We start from the raw sequence: 15,296 nt of genomic DNA, 5'->3' as shown, positions 1-15,296 counted from the left end.
AATGCTACTACACTGTACACTTAAACATGGTGAAAATGGCAAATTTTAGGTTATATATATTTTACCACAATTTTTTAAAAAAAGGAATGAAGTATTGATTCATGCTACAATGTGGCTGAACCTCAAAAACATTATGCTAAGTGAAAGAATCCAGACATAAACAATCATATATTGTATGACTCCATTCACATAAAATACCCAGAATGAGTAAATTCATAGAAACCGAAAGCAGACTGGTGGTTGCCAGAGGCTGAGAGGAGAGAGAAACACAAAGTAACTACATAACGGGTTTTATTTGGGGCGATGAAAATGCTTTGGAACTAACACGTGGTGGTTGCCTAGCACTGTGAATGTACTAAACGCCACTGAATTATTCACTTTAAAATGATTAATTTTATGTTATGTGAAGTTCACTAAAATTTTTTTAAAAAGGAAGCAACTATTGATTCACGGAACAACATGGGTGGGTTTTAAAGAACTTTATACAAACACTGAACTACAGTTGGAAAGTCTGTTTCACGTCTAAGGAGGCATGACAACGAAATGCAGTGTGGTGTCATACCAGAGCAGAAGAGAAACATCAGTGGAAAAATGGATTTTAGATGTACCACAGTCGTGTAAGACCCTGATAGTAGGGGAAGCTGGGTAAAGAGAATGCAGGAACTCTCTGTATCAACTTTATAACTCTACTATAAATGTAAAATTATGTCAAAATAAAAAGTTAAAAAAATAAAAAGACAAAGTAAAAAACTAAGCAGGGGGCCCTAACTTGCTGATCCTATCTGTGCTAGAGGGTGTCTCAGCCACATGCACCAATTTATATGCAAGGACTTTCACTCACAGCGACATTATTTTCAGTGGATGGAAGTAGAAACAGCCCATAATGCAGCAACAGGGGCAGAGGTCAGAAATGCAGCAGAGTCACACCACGGCAGGCATCCGGCATGAGAACTGACACCCTGCAGCAGCACGGCTGCAGGCTGCACTGCAGTGAGTGGAAGGAGAACAGCACAGCACAAGTACAGCAAGATTACATGGAAACAACATTCAAAACCAGGCTCGACTGAATGAACGATACTGCTCAGAGATCCATAGGTGCTCAAATCACTAGGTTGAAATATAGAAAATTTTTATAGAAAATATAAAAATTGTTGCAGATATTCAACAATTTTGTACCTACAGAAAATGGCAATTTCAGATGGTTCAACCTTAAAGAAAAACAAGGAGATTGTTGTCACAAGTGGAGAGAACGGTCACCCCTGCAGGGTGGGAGAGGACTGTGTTTAGAAGAGAATATGGGGATACCAGGGAAACTGGGGATGGTCTACTTCTTGGACTAGGTGGTCCACGAGTGTTTATCTTAGAAATTTTAATTAAACAGTAGGTGAATGTTCTGTGCACTTTTCTATACAGTATATGGAATTCACAACTTATAACATGTGAAAAAATTAATGTACCTATTCTATGGGGAACATGATGCTCAGCTTTATAGGGGAAACGAGGCAGACAGAACTGACTTACGAAGTGTACTGTCCAGCTGGGCAGGGTAGACTCACACGTAAGGAGGTACCTTATAGCATTTCAAATCGACAGGCAAGATTAATTTTTTTTAAACACATGGTGTTGGGACAACTGGGGGGAAAGTTTGATCCATACTTAATACACCCTATCCTCAAATACATTTCAAATGGTCTAAATCTTTAAGTACAAAAGATAAATAAACTATACAAATATCTGGAAGAAAAACAATGAAAGATTTTTAAAAATAGTCAAGAAGTGGTAAGATCTCTACATATAACATGAAATTCAGAAGCCACATATATTCAACAAAAAACCCTGATAGAGTTAACTAAAGAAAGTTTTGTAGTTAATTACTACCAAAAGTCAAGCCAAAAGACAAATACTACACTGACAGGAAATATCTGAAACTCATACCAGACAAAAGTCGAATTTCCTTACTATATCAAGAGCTCCCACAGCTAAATAAGGTCAGTAACACAACAGAAAAATGAAAACAGGATAAAAGTGGTTCTCTTGAAGGGAGATGAAAATGGCTCAGACATACGTAGAGATGCCAGTTTCACCTTTCAGACGAGTCACCACCAAAGTCTGATGACCCCTTCTGCTGGCAAGGGTACCGGAAAACAGGCTGCATGGAACGTAATTTAGCAATATAGTAAAAGTACAACTGCCCAATCCATTTGACTCAGCAATTTCAAAGAAATGTCAAATCCTTCTAGGAATTTGGATATACTTTCACGAGTGCAAAATATATACATACTAGAACACTTATTGCATCATTTGTAATGACACAATATCTGAAATCTAAATGTCCATCATAATACATTCATTATGTGTCACAAATTCATTATGGCAAATCCATATAATAAAATACTAAGCAGTTATCAAAAGGCACCAGGTGGTTCCAGATTCACTGATAAAAAATGACCTCCAAGTATTTTAAGTGAGAAACAAGCAAGTTTCAGTATAGCATGTATAATATGCTAGTTAGCATACACACACCCACACATGTATCAGCATACATGCATACACACAAGCATGAAGGTGTATATGCCATCACACACACTAATGATAAGTGTAAGAGCAAGTTCGGCCATGGTGTGTGCAGCTCAATGAACTGATGGAAGTTGTCTACCACTTAGGGCTTCTGCTCATGGAGGCTCCTCATCACCCCCTAATATCCTGGGTCAGGTCCTTGGCTGAATTATTGGCATGGTCTCCCAGCTGGTCTCAGTCCTCCCAGGTCACCCTACCCAGCAGCACCTTGTATACTCCCCCAAACAGAAATCTGACCATACCACTTCCCAGTGAGCACTCCACACTAAATAGAAGGCAGAACCCAAATTCCAGGGCACAGTCCCCAAGGCTCCCACGGAGGCAGGTCTGCATCCCTCCCAGCCTCGGCCACACAGCTCCTTCCACATAACCAGGCAACACCCTCTCTTTAAACATTTTCTCATTGAAAACAAAGTGTCTTCCTTTATGTCTCTCTTTGGAAAACTCATCTTTTAAGGCCTAATTTCAATGCCTCCTTTTCTGTGAAACCCTACTGGGCCTCCGAGGTTCTTTTTCCCTCTGGATTTCCAGAGCTCCTTGCATACGACAGAAATATCAAAGCGTGTAACACAGTTCATTTTAACTGTTAACATGGAACAGCAGAATGAACATGGATTTTGCAAAGACCTGGGCAATGGTGACAAGTTACCTTCCCGGCCTCTAACCCTCATGCCTCTCCCAGGTCTAAGAGCAGTGTTTGGTGCATGACACGAACGCAATAGGCAGCTGCTGTCCAGACCCTGTCACACAAACTGTGCAGTTGTGGTTGGGTCACTACAGCCTTTAGGGTCCTTAAAGCAGTTAAACTGAAGTCTCCACACTATGTTTAGATTGCCGATTATTAGATGAGACATAAGGTACCTAGTACAGTTCAACCTATCAATGCTTAAATATTTCATGAATACATATTTTCAACTGGGGGATTAAAAATGACTTGCTCCAAACAGACACTATTTTGAACGAGAAAGAATTACAGAAGGAAACCATGCAAAGTGGGGGAGGGGAGGAGACCGAGGGGGACAGGGAAAGAGAATGCAAGACTGTGTATGTTGGAAGCAGTGGTCTGAAGGCTTTTTATAGGCACTGGGATAATAGACGGCACACAGAAAATGAAACATAGGACATGCCAGAACTTCTGGGCTCTATTCCAGTGTCTATTGTCTGGAGAAAAGTCAAAATAATGGAGTGACTGCAGGGTCTTACACTGGAACTAGAATGGAACATTACTGGAACGTAATGTAGCTTTTGGGAACTACCTTGTGCCCCAAATCAGTGAAACTCAAAACTTACATAGTTAAGGGCAGGGAAAGGAGATTTTCAAGGAGAAGATGCAAACCAAATCTTGGCAGCTCCATCCTAGCAGCTGGGAAAAGGTATGAAAATCCGAAACCAAGCCAACCTGGAAACGGAATGGTCTGTTTCTCTGGGGAAGGCCATGAAACACAAAGGGCAGACACAGCCCCGAGAGCCACATGAAACCAAAGGCACTCTCTCCCTGTTAGCAGTTTACAAGGCAGCCCAAGGAGTATTACAGAAGTACTGTTTCCTTTCATACATCCCTTTTCCTAATCCACTATATGTGTTAATTATGTGTATCAGAGAGAAGATATTCTATGGAAGAAACTGGACTTATAACCAAGTATGCCTAGTTATAAAACTAATACACTTTTACAAGTTTAACTATGCTAATTTTTATACATGTCTTCATTGCATATGTTTACAACAGGTACGGCATATATTATATATGATGCTCTCAATTAGTGACCAATAGATTTCTGTTTTCCCATAGTGAAATAAGATTTATTAACCTTCTTGGGAAAGTTTAATGCCTTTAATCTTAAAATTAATAGGTGAGTTTACACTACTTAACATTTATTAGTGTAACATATGCATGGTGTTCTGTCATTTTATTTTCCATGTTTGTATTTCCTTGTTTTCTTTCTTTCCTATCTTTTGTTATAATTTTGTATTTTCCTTTTACCTATCTCCCCAGTAATGTGAAAAATCTATAGTACGTGTTTAGTGATGGTAATGGTAATTTTGGAGAGAAAGAAGTCAGCACCCTTATTATTTCTCCTGCCTCTTCCTTCATTTTGTACTTCCTGCTTTCTGTTGGTATCCTCATGAGCACTTGTTTCCCCTTTATTATGGAAGATATTTAATATAAAAATAAATTTACTTCAAGTATAGTGTAAGTAAGCATATTACCTCTCGTTTTTGGGAAAAATAATTATCACCATTATTTAAACTTAGACCTTGTATTTGAAAACATTTAGTGTTCCCTGCCTGCCCCTTCATACCACAGCATCCCCAACCTGCTACTTACTTCATTCACCTCCAGGAAATTTGAGTTCTCCCATATTTGGAAATGTTTTTATGAAGACTTTACATGTAACTATCAACTTTATTGGATAGCAAATTCTTAGGTCAAACTTTTTATCTCAGTATTCTGAGAACTGCAATACATTTATCCAAAAAGAACTCCTATCTAGAATAACTATAAAACACTTACCAAGCACTCAGAAAAAGGCAGCAATACAAAAGAGAAATGGGCAAATGACCTGAACAGGCACTCTGCAAGAGAGGGCATACGAGAAGCTGCTGAACCTCTTCAATCATCAGAGAAACGTAAACTAAAGCCACAAGGAGATGGGATTAAACACCTACCACAGCTCCAGAAAGACTGTTCATTTGTGTCACCTGCTGGCGAGGGTGTGGGGCAGTCTGATGGGAGTCCAACGGTTACTACCACTTGGGAAAATGGACAGTCCCTACTGAAACTGAACACACAATTTCCATCCTACGTATTCACCCTACAGGGACATATAAGTGTATATATACATGTACCAAGAGACTTATGTAGGAGCCTTTTAATCAGCATGATTCATTAACAACCCCAAACTGGAAACACTCCAAGGGACTATACACCATCTTATGGGTAAATGATGGTATAGTCATAAAATAAAATACCATACAGCAATGAGAATGAACAATCTACAATTACCACTGCACACACAACTGAATCTCACAAATGCAGCCCTGAGCAAAAGAGGACAGAATATGAAAAAGTATGTATATAGACATGATTCCATATGTAAGAAGTTCAAGGACAGGCAAAACTGATCCATGTTAGAAGTTAGAACAGTGGTTACTTCAGGACAGGGGTCAGCAAGCTTTTTACGTTAAGGGCCACATGGCAACCATACAAGGCTTTGCAGGGCACGCAGTCCCTGTGGCAACTACGCATCCTTGCTGATGTGGTACAGAAGAAGCCACAGGTGAGGCTTAAATAAATGAGCATGGCTGTGTTTCATTAAAACTCACAGGCACTGAAATTTGGACTTTATGTAATTTTCGTGAGTGTTGAGAGGTATTTTTTCTTTTGATTTTTAAAAAACATTTAAGAACCTGAAAATCGTCTTTCGCTCACAGATGTGGGCCAGGTTCGGTCCTCAGGCCAGAGTTTGCTTGAGGAGGTCGGGCGCTGTGACTGAGCAAGGGCGTAGGAACTTCTGAGGGGCTGGTGAAATTGTTTCTTGATCTAGATGTGGTTACACAAGTATGAACCTTTTGTAAAACCACACTGAGCTGCATGCTTAAGATTTGCATACCTTCTCATATGTGTATTTCAATTAAAAGACTGTTTTTAGAAAATATTTTTTAAAGTAAAAAAAGTTTGAAAAACCAAGTATGTGTGACTGACTTAATTTTTTGATTAAGTTATTTGTAGGCACTTCTTCATTCTTAAATTTCAGTAATTTCACCAGGATCATTATTTGTCAATTTTTCATTTTAGAAATTTTTTTTTATTCTTTGACTCGTGCCTTTGTCCGGTGTCTTCTGTGCTCTTTGCCAGGAACCCACGAACGATCCCGACATCTGCACAGAATGAATCTGCGTGCAGCGCCCCCTCTGTTGCCTTCGCTTATCTCTACTCTAATGATGCTCATTTCTGTTTTCTTTTCCTGTTGTGGAGTGCTTCTTGGAGCCTGTCTCTCCTCCTCCCTGATTTGCTGTTTCTGTAGTTCTGATTCTGCTCTTTGCAGCTTCTGGAGAGTTGCAAATGCTCTGTTTGTTGGCCCGCTTCTTCTGGAACTCAATCCATACCCCTTGTGACTTCTCTGTAACTTCATTCTAGCGCCCCATCACTCATTTCTGGCTTCACAATGAACATTCCATTCTACTTCCTTGAAGGTATAAATAAGTTGTTCAAACTCTTATTTTCCAATGTTAGCCTTCATTTAAAATGTTATATTAATCCCTCTACTTACCCCTAAGAATTTGAATGGGATGCATGTTGGATTTTGTGTTTATTTGCTTATTAATCTTTCAATGGAGGAAATTCATCACCAGGATTTTTCCTGCTCCGCACTCTGACATTTTGGACTAGATGATTCTTTATTGCAGGGGCTGACCTGTGCATTGTTGAAGGGTTAACCGCATCCCTAGCTCTACCCACTAGATGCCAGTAGAACCACACTGGTTGTGACAGTGAAAAATGTTCTCAGACATTGTCCAATGTCCTCTGGGGAAAAAGGGGTAAAATAGCCCCCCCGTGGAAAGCCACCAGTCTAGGCTTATTTGCTCAGAAACAGGATAAGTAGAATCTCCTCACTCCTCTCTACCTGGACACTGCTCAATTCTTCTTTTAGAAATTAGGCTAGAGACTTGGATGTTATAGAGGTTTCAAAGATTGGTTCAAAAGTTCAGCAGCCTGAGGGGGAATGGGAGGACTTGGGGCTGACTGTGGACGGTTGCAACTAGGAAACTGTGTCTCCATGCTTTCTGTCTGTGGAGGCCAACGCCTCTGTGTTTGTGTGTTGAGGGTTGGGTTGTACTCTGTCCTAATGCTAAGACTCTGGTTTATTTCCTCATTTGGGAGCGACCTGGTCATTCTGATAAGATATCAAGGTAAAACAAAGCCCCATGGTTTGCAGGATTTTTGTTGGGTGGTTCAGCAATTATTTCTCTCTGCACAATGGCCTTTGTTTGGTGCTGTCAGCCCTTGGTTATGAAGCTAGTTCCTAGGATATGGATTCCCCTCTCTCCAGCCAACCACCCTCGCCTCACACCTCATCCCCCATTGGAAGCTGGAGCAAAGAGGAAAAGGGGGCCTGTTTGCAATCCTGATTTTTCCAAAGAGCATGCTTTCTAGATGGGTGGTCTCCAGCCCATCTCTTCCAGCTGTGGAGTCCCTTTGAGCCTCCACTATTGTGTTTCTCAATACTGGGAGTTGTATACCACACGGCACGCTTTATTTTAATTCAAATTGACCTTAAACTGGCAGAGAGCCCTTGAAATGTAGGGCTATTTCCAAATTTCAGTGGATGAAATTTTTTTTTGGTTTCTTTCACCAGGTTTCAGGAAAGGAACATTTTACTATTCTGCTGTTAGTTCATCATTTTTCCTTTTAGTCCCTGGTATAATAGTTCTTCCTTCTCCAAAGAGGTGAAGTGACAGAGCAAGGAAACGGCTCGACAGTGGTGGCGGGGAAAGGCAGACAACTGTTTTGAACAACAATAAAAGAAAAGAAAAAGAAAAAGGAAAATCTGTTTCATGTCTCACTTTGAGCAATGAAAGCAGAAGAGAAGTCCCCTCCCCCCAGCCACCCCAAATACATAATAGAAAGCCCTGGGGTAGGGCTCAGGAGAGAAAAGTCCAGTTTTTGACAAATGCTGATTATGTGGCTCTAGGTGCTTTTCTTCGCCCTGTGCACTTAATTTTAAACTCATTAAAGTAGAAAATATGCTCTGTTCCACTTCTGCACTAGGCTGGGGAGAAAATGAAATGTATCCTTTCTGCTATCAGCAAGAGATACAGAGCACGAGAAACTACTCCTTACTGCCTAACAGAAAAAGGGACCTTCGTTTCTAGACAAACCTTCCACTTTTCCCTCTTTCTACACAGAGAATGGTGTCCCCACACTTCCCAAGAGGGGACCCTCATGCCAGGTATAGATGTAGGCTGAGAATTTCTTCTCTATGACACTGACACAGAGAGGCAGTTGATAACTGGCATACAATTAATACATAGGTGTCAAGATCACATAAAGATTTTATTGCAACTATCCTCTTTTTCCCAAATAATCCAATATAATGCCTCAGTTTCATGATGTAATGTCAGTGGACTTGCAGCCAAACAGCTTAAGCTTACATAACTAATGAGGCCCTACCTCCACAACCATCAGTGACTGCTAGCACAGTACTCCTGGCAGTCACACATCCACGCAGAGGGACGGGAGGGGATTGGGTCCTACCTGGGTTCAGGTGTGCCAGATAAACTTTTTTCTTAAATTAAAATCTCACATCAGCTGCCTGTAAGTTCATGGGTGGCATATTGGGCCTATAGGTAGTAGGCAAAAATACCATTATAACAATGGGCATATTCACTGATGGCAAAGATTAAAAGTAAGGGGATCATGCCTAAACCAATCTGATGTCTTTGTAGAGTTTAAATACAGACGTCAAATAAGGTTGACCAGTTGGCCAAAAAACATAGGGTGGGGCAAAAGTAGGTTTACAGCTGTTTGTCTGGAAAATAATAATTACATGATAACACAAAAATAAACTATGTGCTTCGTGCACTCACAATGTTAAACCTACATTTGCCCCACCCTGTATGGGGAGAACTTACCATATGCTCAGCATGAGTGTAGATACTTTAGAAATACAATATTCAGTCCCTATTTTAGGAACCTGGGATTTAATTCAAAAGACTACAGCACATATATGTATAATAGGTAATGTAGGACAAAGAAGAATCCAGCCTTAAATCTTGACCCTCCTTCAGCTCTGGTCAGCCCTCTCCACCTCCCAGACTGTCTGCTGGTTCCTTAACCTATCCTCTGCTCGGCTTCTTTCCACATCTCTCCCACACCTCCTCCACAGCCTCCTGCTCCAGCTTCTCTCCCCTGAATGTTAGTATCCTGTGTTTCAGCCCTCTTCTCCATCTACATGTTCAGCCTGGTGAAATGACTCTATTGAAACTTCAGCTACCATCAGTTTGCTGAAGAACCTCCAATTCACAGAGTCAATCAGACACACACCTCCAGACACCTCCAAGTCCACATGTCCATACTTGCTTCCCTCCTGGTATTTCAAATTTTGGCCAACGGTGCCACCATCCCACCAGTCACCCCACCTAGAACCTCAGAAGTCACCTGTGACTGCTTCTTCCTTACTCCAGCTGGTCAGTGAACCAATTCATTCATTTTCTTATTCTTTCTCTTTTCAACCCTCTCCTTCCCTCCCTCCTGCTCATTGTCCCTTTTAGTTCTGGCACCTATTATTTCTTGCCTGAACTTGCAAACTGGTTTCTCTGCCTTTGGTACCATCCCCACTTACCCTGAAACTTTCCTCCTCAGCCACTCCCTCAGTCTTTCATCTAACACACTGGTTATACCGGAATGACTTGTATTTCCCTGTGTTTTCTCACCTCCGTATCTCTATGTACCTTTGCCTGGAACACTCTACTACCTTCTCCCTCTTGATCTATTAAACTTCTACTTATCCTTTAAAACTCAGATCAGCTATTACCACCTCCAGGAAGGTCTCTCTAATATCCTCCTACCCAGAGTCAGATCCCCACCTTTACAATGGTGTCCAAATATCCCACTGTCATTAAAAAAATTTAAACGATGAAGTTCCTCTTTATCTCAAATTGAATGCAAGGGTGGAAATACATTCCCATAAAAACCGCAGAAGTAGATCTTACATGCCTGTAAACAGAGATGAGTCTCTGTGTCCCTCTTGCAGACTGTGACCACACTCAGGTGACTCAGTGGGTCCTGCTGTCAACCACGTTTGCAGGACGACATCCCTCCCTCGGCCAAACTTTCATCACATTCCAGGCCAAGGAGATATTTTTCTCGTATTGGTCTTTGGCTGCTCTTTTAGGGCAGGTTGATCAACGGGATAAAAATACAGCATTTCTCTGACGGCAACCCCTCACATCTGTCTCCTAATCTGCTTACAGTTGCCAGCGCCTCAGAGATATCAGGACAAGACTTAAAAGTAAACACAGACCTATTTCCTTATCTGTACAATGATAAGCAGATGATCTCAAAGGATGCTTTTCCCACTAAAATGTCCTCTGGATCCATTCCCTGTCCTAAACTGGCTCTCTATGTGAATTTCCCCACTTCTGAGAATAGATAAAGTACCAAAGGGCCCAGCCCACAGCCCTGCACTCACTGTTCTGCCTCTGACAGTGACTGTGTTGTCGGATGGGTAAGGGGTGTTTAGCGGGATCTCCAGTATGTGCCTCAGAACTGTGTCCCAGTACTCTCACCTCCCATAACTCAGTATGGAACATCAATTGTGTGCTAGCTTTTCTCAAACCTGTACCTTCTGAAGCGAGGCCACTTCCTTTCATGACTCTTATAATTATATCTTAAACGCTTCAAAGGGTTGCCTTTAATTCTAGTATTTCCAGATTCACAGAGCGAGTCCATAGGAATCCCGTCCATTCCTTCACAAACCCCGTGGTCTTAAACAAGGGTAAAACAATGCTCTTGGAGCTTGGGTTTTTGGTTACCTGGTGATGCCCATATTGGCAAAAACTGCGTATTTGGAAAAATCACCAGAGACCTTGACTATTATGTTCTTTTTGCTAGAAAACATTTTTATACTTTTATAAAGTTGTTTTTACAGTACATTATCAATTATTTATTGTGAGCCCTTAAAGGCATCTCCATATTTCACTGTCACTTCTACAAAAATGCCTCCCCACACTGGCAGGCAACCTGCATCCCTCTGCCTAGCACTGCTGAGGCATGAGTTTCTGGGAGAGAAGAGGGCTCCCATCTCACGTGAATCCCAGAGCGAGCGGCTTTATTCTAACCTTTGTCCTGAGCCCAGTTCACAAAGGCAATTCTGCCATCCCAGCTGATGGAGCATCTGTCCAGACGTGGGGTCCAGACATTTCTGGAAAAGAACAATGACCTTCCCTAACATGCACCCCAGCACCTCTAGAAGCTATTTCCAAGTGAATCCCTTCTTCTTTGGCCCTCTTCATTCTAAGACCACTGTGAAGTTAGGACTCATGTCTCAACTAACAATCTCAGTCACTATATGACATGGCTTAGAGTCCAACTGCCTAGGTTCAAATCCCACTTCCACCATTTGCTAGCCTTTATGGCCTGAGTAAACTACTTAAGCCAACTTTAATTCTTCATCATGAAGAGGAACTGCAGTACTGACAGCACCTCTCATATGGATGTTATGAGACTTGAATGGAGGGGACTGTAAAGTACTCCGCACCATGCCTGGAGTAGGACAAGGTTCTATTGTTACTATTATCATGACACCACCACCACCACCACCACCACCACCACCATCATCTTCCTAACTGGTCTCTTGCAACAAGATTATCACCCTTCTTGTGGCCAAGATGGAGGCATAGGTACCTATGCTTTGCTTCTTCACACAATCAAAAGAACTTCAATGACCAATTTAAAATAGAAAACAACCAGAACTGCCAGAAATTCAAACTGTATGGAAGTCTGACAACCAAAGAGTTAAAGAAGAAACATTCATCCAGACTGCACCACAAGGCAGTGAAGTGGGTTGCCCCACCCTGGCCAATACCTAAGGCTCTACCCCTTACAATGTAACAGGTGCACTGAGACAAGGAAATATGGCCCAAATGAAAGAACAGATCAAAACTGCAGAAAACTAACTAAGCAATGAGGAGATAGCCAACCTATCAGATGCAGAGTTCAAAACACTGGTAATCAGGATGCTCACAGAAATGACTGAGTATGGTTGCAAAATAGAGGAAAAAGTGAAGGCTATACAAAGTGAAATAAAGAAAAATATACAGGGAACCAAAAGTGAAGGGAAGAAAACCAGGACTCGTCAACGATTTGGAGCAGAAGGAAGAAATACACATTCAACTGGAACAGAATGAAGAAACAAGACTTTAAAAAAACAAGGACAGGTTTAGGAACCTCTGGGACAACTTTAAACATTCCAACATTTGAATCATAGGGGTGCCAGAAGGAGAAGAGGAAGACCAAGAAATTGAAAACTTCTTTGAAAAAATAACAAAGGAAAATTTTCCTAATCTGGCAAAGGAAATAGACATGCAGCTCCAGAAAGCTCAGACCCAAAGAAGTTGGACCCAAGAAGGAACACACCAAGGCACATCATCATTAAATTACCCAAGATTAAAGATAAGAAGAGAAGCAGCAAGAGAACAGGAGGCGGTTACCTACAAAGGAGTTCCCATAAAACTATCAGTTGATTTCTCAAAAGAAACCTTGCAGGCAGGGGGCTGGAAAGAAGTATTCGAAGTCGTGAAAGGCAAGGTTACTACATCCAAGATTACTCTATCCAGCAAAGCTTTCATTTAGAATGGAAGGGGAGATAAAGTGCTTCCCAGATAAGGTCAAGTTAAAGGAGTTCATCATCACCAAGCCCTTATATGAAATGTTAAAGGGACTTATCTAAAGAAAAAGAAGATCAAAACTATAAACAGTAAATGACAACAAACTCAACAACTATCAACTGAACCTAAAACAAAAACAGAAACAAAAACAAACTAAGCAAACAACTAGAACAGGAACAGTCACAGAAATGGAGAACACATGAAGGGTTATCAGCAGGGAGGGGGCAGAGAATCGGGGAAAAGGTACAGGGAATAAGAAGCATAAATGGTAAGTACAAAATAGACAGGGGGAAGTTAAGAATAGTATAGGAAATGGAGAAGCCAGAGAACTTATATGTACGACCCATGGACATGAACTACGTGGGGGGGATGCTGGAGGGAGGGGGGATGCAGGGCAAAGGGGGATAATGGAGATAAGAAAAATAGGACAACTATAATAGCATAATCAATAAAATATACTTAAAAAAAGATTATCCCCCTTTACCAATCCATCTTCCATGTTATCCCTAGGATGTATTTTCAAAAATATTTCCTGACTACAAGGCACACATATTTCACTACAGAAAATACAAAATACTAATGAGGGGAAAGTCACCCATACACTGTTGGTGTATTTCCTTCCAGTCTTTTCTCTGTATTTTTCACAAGGTAGGTTTGGTTTCTAATTCTTTGTGTAGCATTGGACATGACTGGAGCTATAATGACTGGCAGTGGGAATCTCACTCCCCTTGTCTCCTTCCCCAGCTGCCAAGGCAACAGCTGCCAGCGTTGCCGCTGCCGAGCGTCTCTGATGCTGACAGCTTACTGCCTGCACTTTTGCCCACTAGCTTCAAAGCTGAGACCTGTCATCTCAGGGTGGGATGGGGGCCTCTGGTCCAAGGAACACAGGAGAACACTGAGGGTTCACGTCTACCCCTGTGCTACAGGTCTTACCTCCTGCTAGCTTGCTCCTCGCTACCCTGAAGACTGTGCTCACGTATTCCTCGGTCTGGAGGGGCCCCCCTTCTTGTCTCTCCCCATCTGTGTTCACTGCATTTTTCAAGACTCTGAACAAGGATTTGTTAAATAAAACATTACCCTTCATAATCACAACCAAGCCTCGTGCTTCAGTGCTCTTCCAGTTCAGGCCACTGCCGTGTGACAGCACACGCACCTGGCAGACACCTGTTGAACAGGCGACTGAGTATTTTACTGTTTATACTGTCTCTTCAAACAAACCACAAAGTCCTTCAGAGATTAATTATTTCCCTAGCACAGAGCAACATAATCAATAAATGATGGATGAATCAATCAACAGCGAGCACTTTTCTTTCTTTATAGTATTGGGTTGGCCAAAAAGTTTGTTTAGTTTTTTCAGTACGATGGCTCTGGTAGTGCTTAGTTGTCTTTAACTTCATTTGAAGTTAAAGTGACAGCTGTCATATCAGCATGTATTATAAAAAACTTATCAAAATTGGTGAATTTTTATGCAGCCATTTTAATATTGAAATGAAAGAACAAAGAGCAACATTTTCAGTGTATTTTTTATTTCAAGAAATGTAAAAATTGCAACTGAAATGCAGCAGTGTATGCAAGAAGGTGCTGTGACTGACTGAACACGCCAGAGTGGTTTGTGAAGTTTCTTGGTACTACTGATTATTTTGGCCAAATCTTTGCCATGGGGCTGTCACACAGTGGGAGATGTTTAGCAGCACCCGTGGCCTCTACCCACTATTAGCCAATAGCGGGAGACAGCCGACATACTCAAAATATCCAAAACAATAAAGTAGTTGGTGAAAATGAAAAAATATGTCTTCTGTTTTATGGAAAAACTAAACAGACTTTTTGGCCAACCTAATATGTATATTTTTACTTCTTTTTCTTGTCTATTGCAAGGCCTGTTGCAATATAAGGCCTGTTGCTGCCTTATTCAATGGGCTCAAAAATGGTGAACGGTTTTAGAATGCGTACAATGTTCTCTAAGGTTCTAAGTGCTTCACACATATTAACAAATTTTCTTCCCACATCACCCTGGGGAAGGGGGTACTATTATCATTTCTACTTTATACATGAGGAAATGATGGAATAGAATTCAAATTTAAAAAAGACTACTTTGATCAAACACAATGTCTATATACTGAAGCCAACAATTAAAATGTCTGCTAAGGATATTAATGTCCACAGCACTAGGTGCGGACGCTTCCTACCAGGCCAGGAGGCACACCTACCCATGCGCTAAGCCCAAGTCGGGTGGGGTGGACACATGCAGACACAGAACGGGAGGAGAGGGCACCGGGAGCCCAACCCCTGTGGTCAGAGCGAGCCTCTCCCGACCGCCGGGAAATAAGGGC

The 15,296-nt window shown here is 41.4% G+C and overlaps 1 protein-coding gene across 5 annotated transcripts in view; it reads right to left on the bottom strand.

Annotated features, from left to right (window-relative positions):
- Nucleotides 1-15,296, bottom strand: part of TET3 (tet methylcytosine dioxygenase 3) — a 103,183-nt gene that overhangs the window by 30,104 nt on the left and 57,783 nt on the right. The gene's annotated exons all lie outside the window — the stretch shown is intronic.

This window comes from Phyllostomus discolor, chromosome 6, assembly GCF_004126475.2.
Source record: "Phyllostomus discolor isolate MPI-MPIP mPhyDis1 chromosome 6, mPhyDis1.pri.v3, whole genome shotgun sequence".
NCBI classification, from domain to species: domain Eukaryota; kingdom Metazoa; phylum Chordata; class Mammalia; order Chiroptera; family Phyllostomidae; genus Phyllostomus; species Phyllostomus discolor.
The sequence above is the reverse complement of the archived record's forward strand: the minus strand, read 5'-3'. Positions and strand labels throughout refer to the sequence as shown.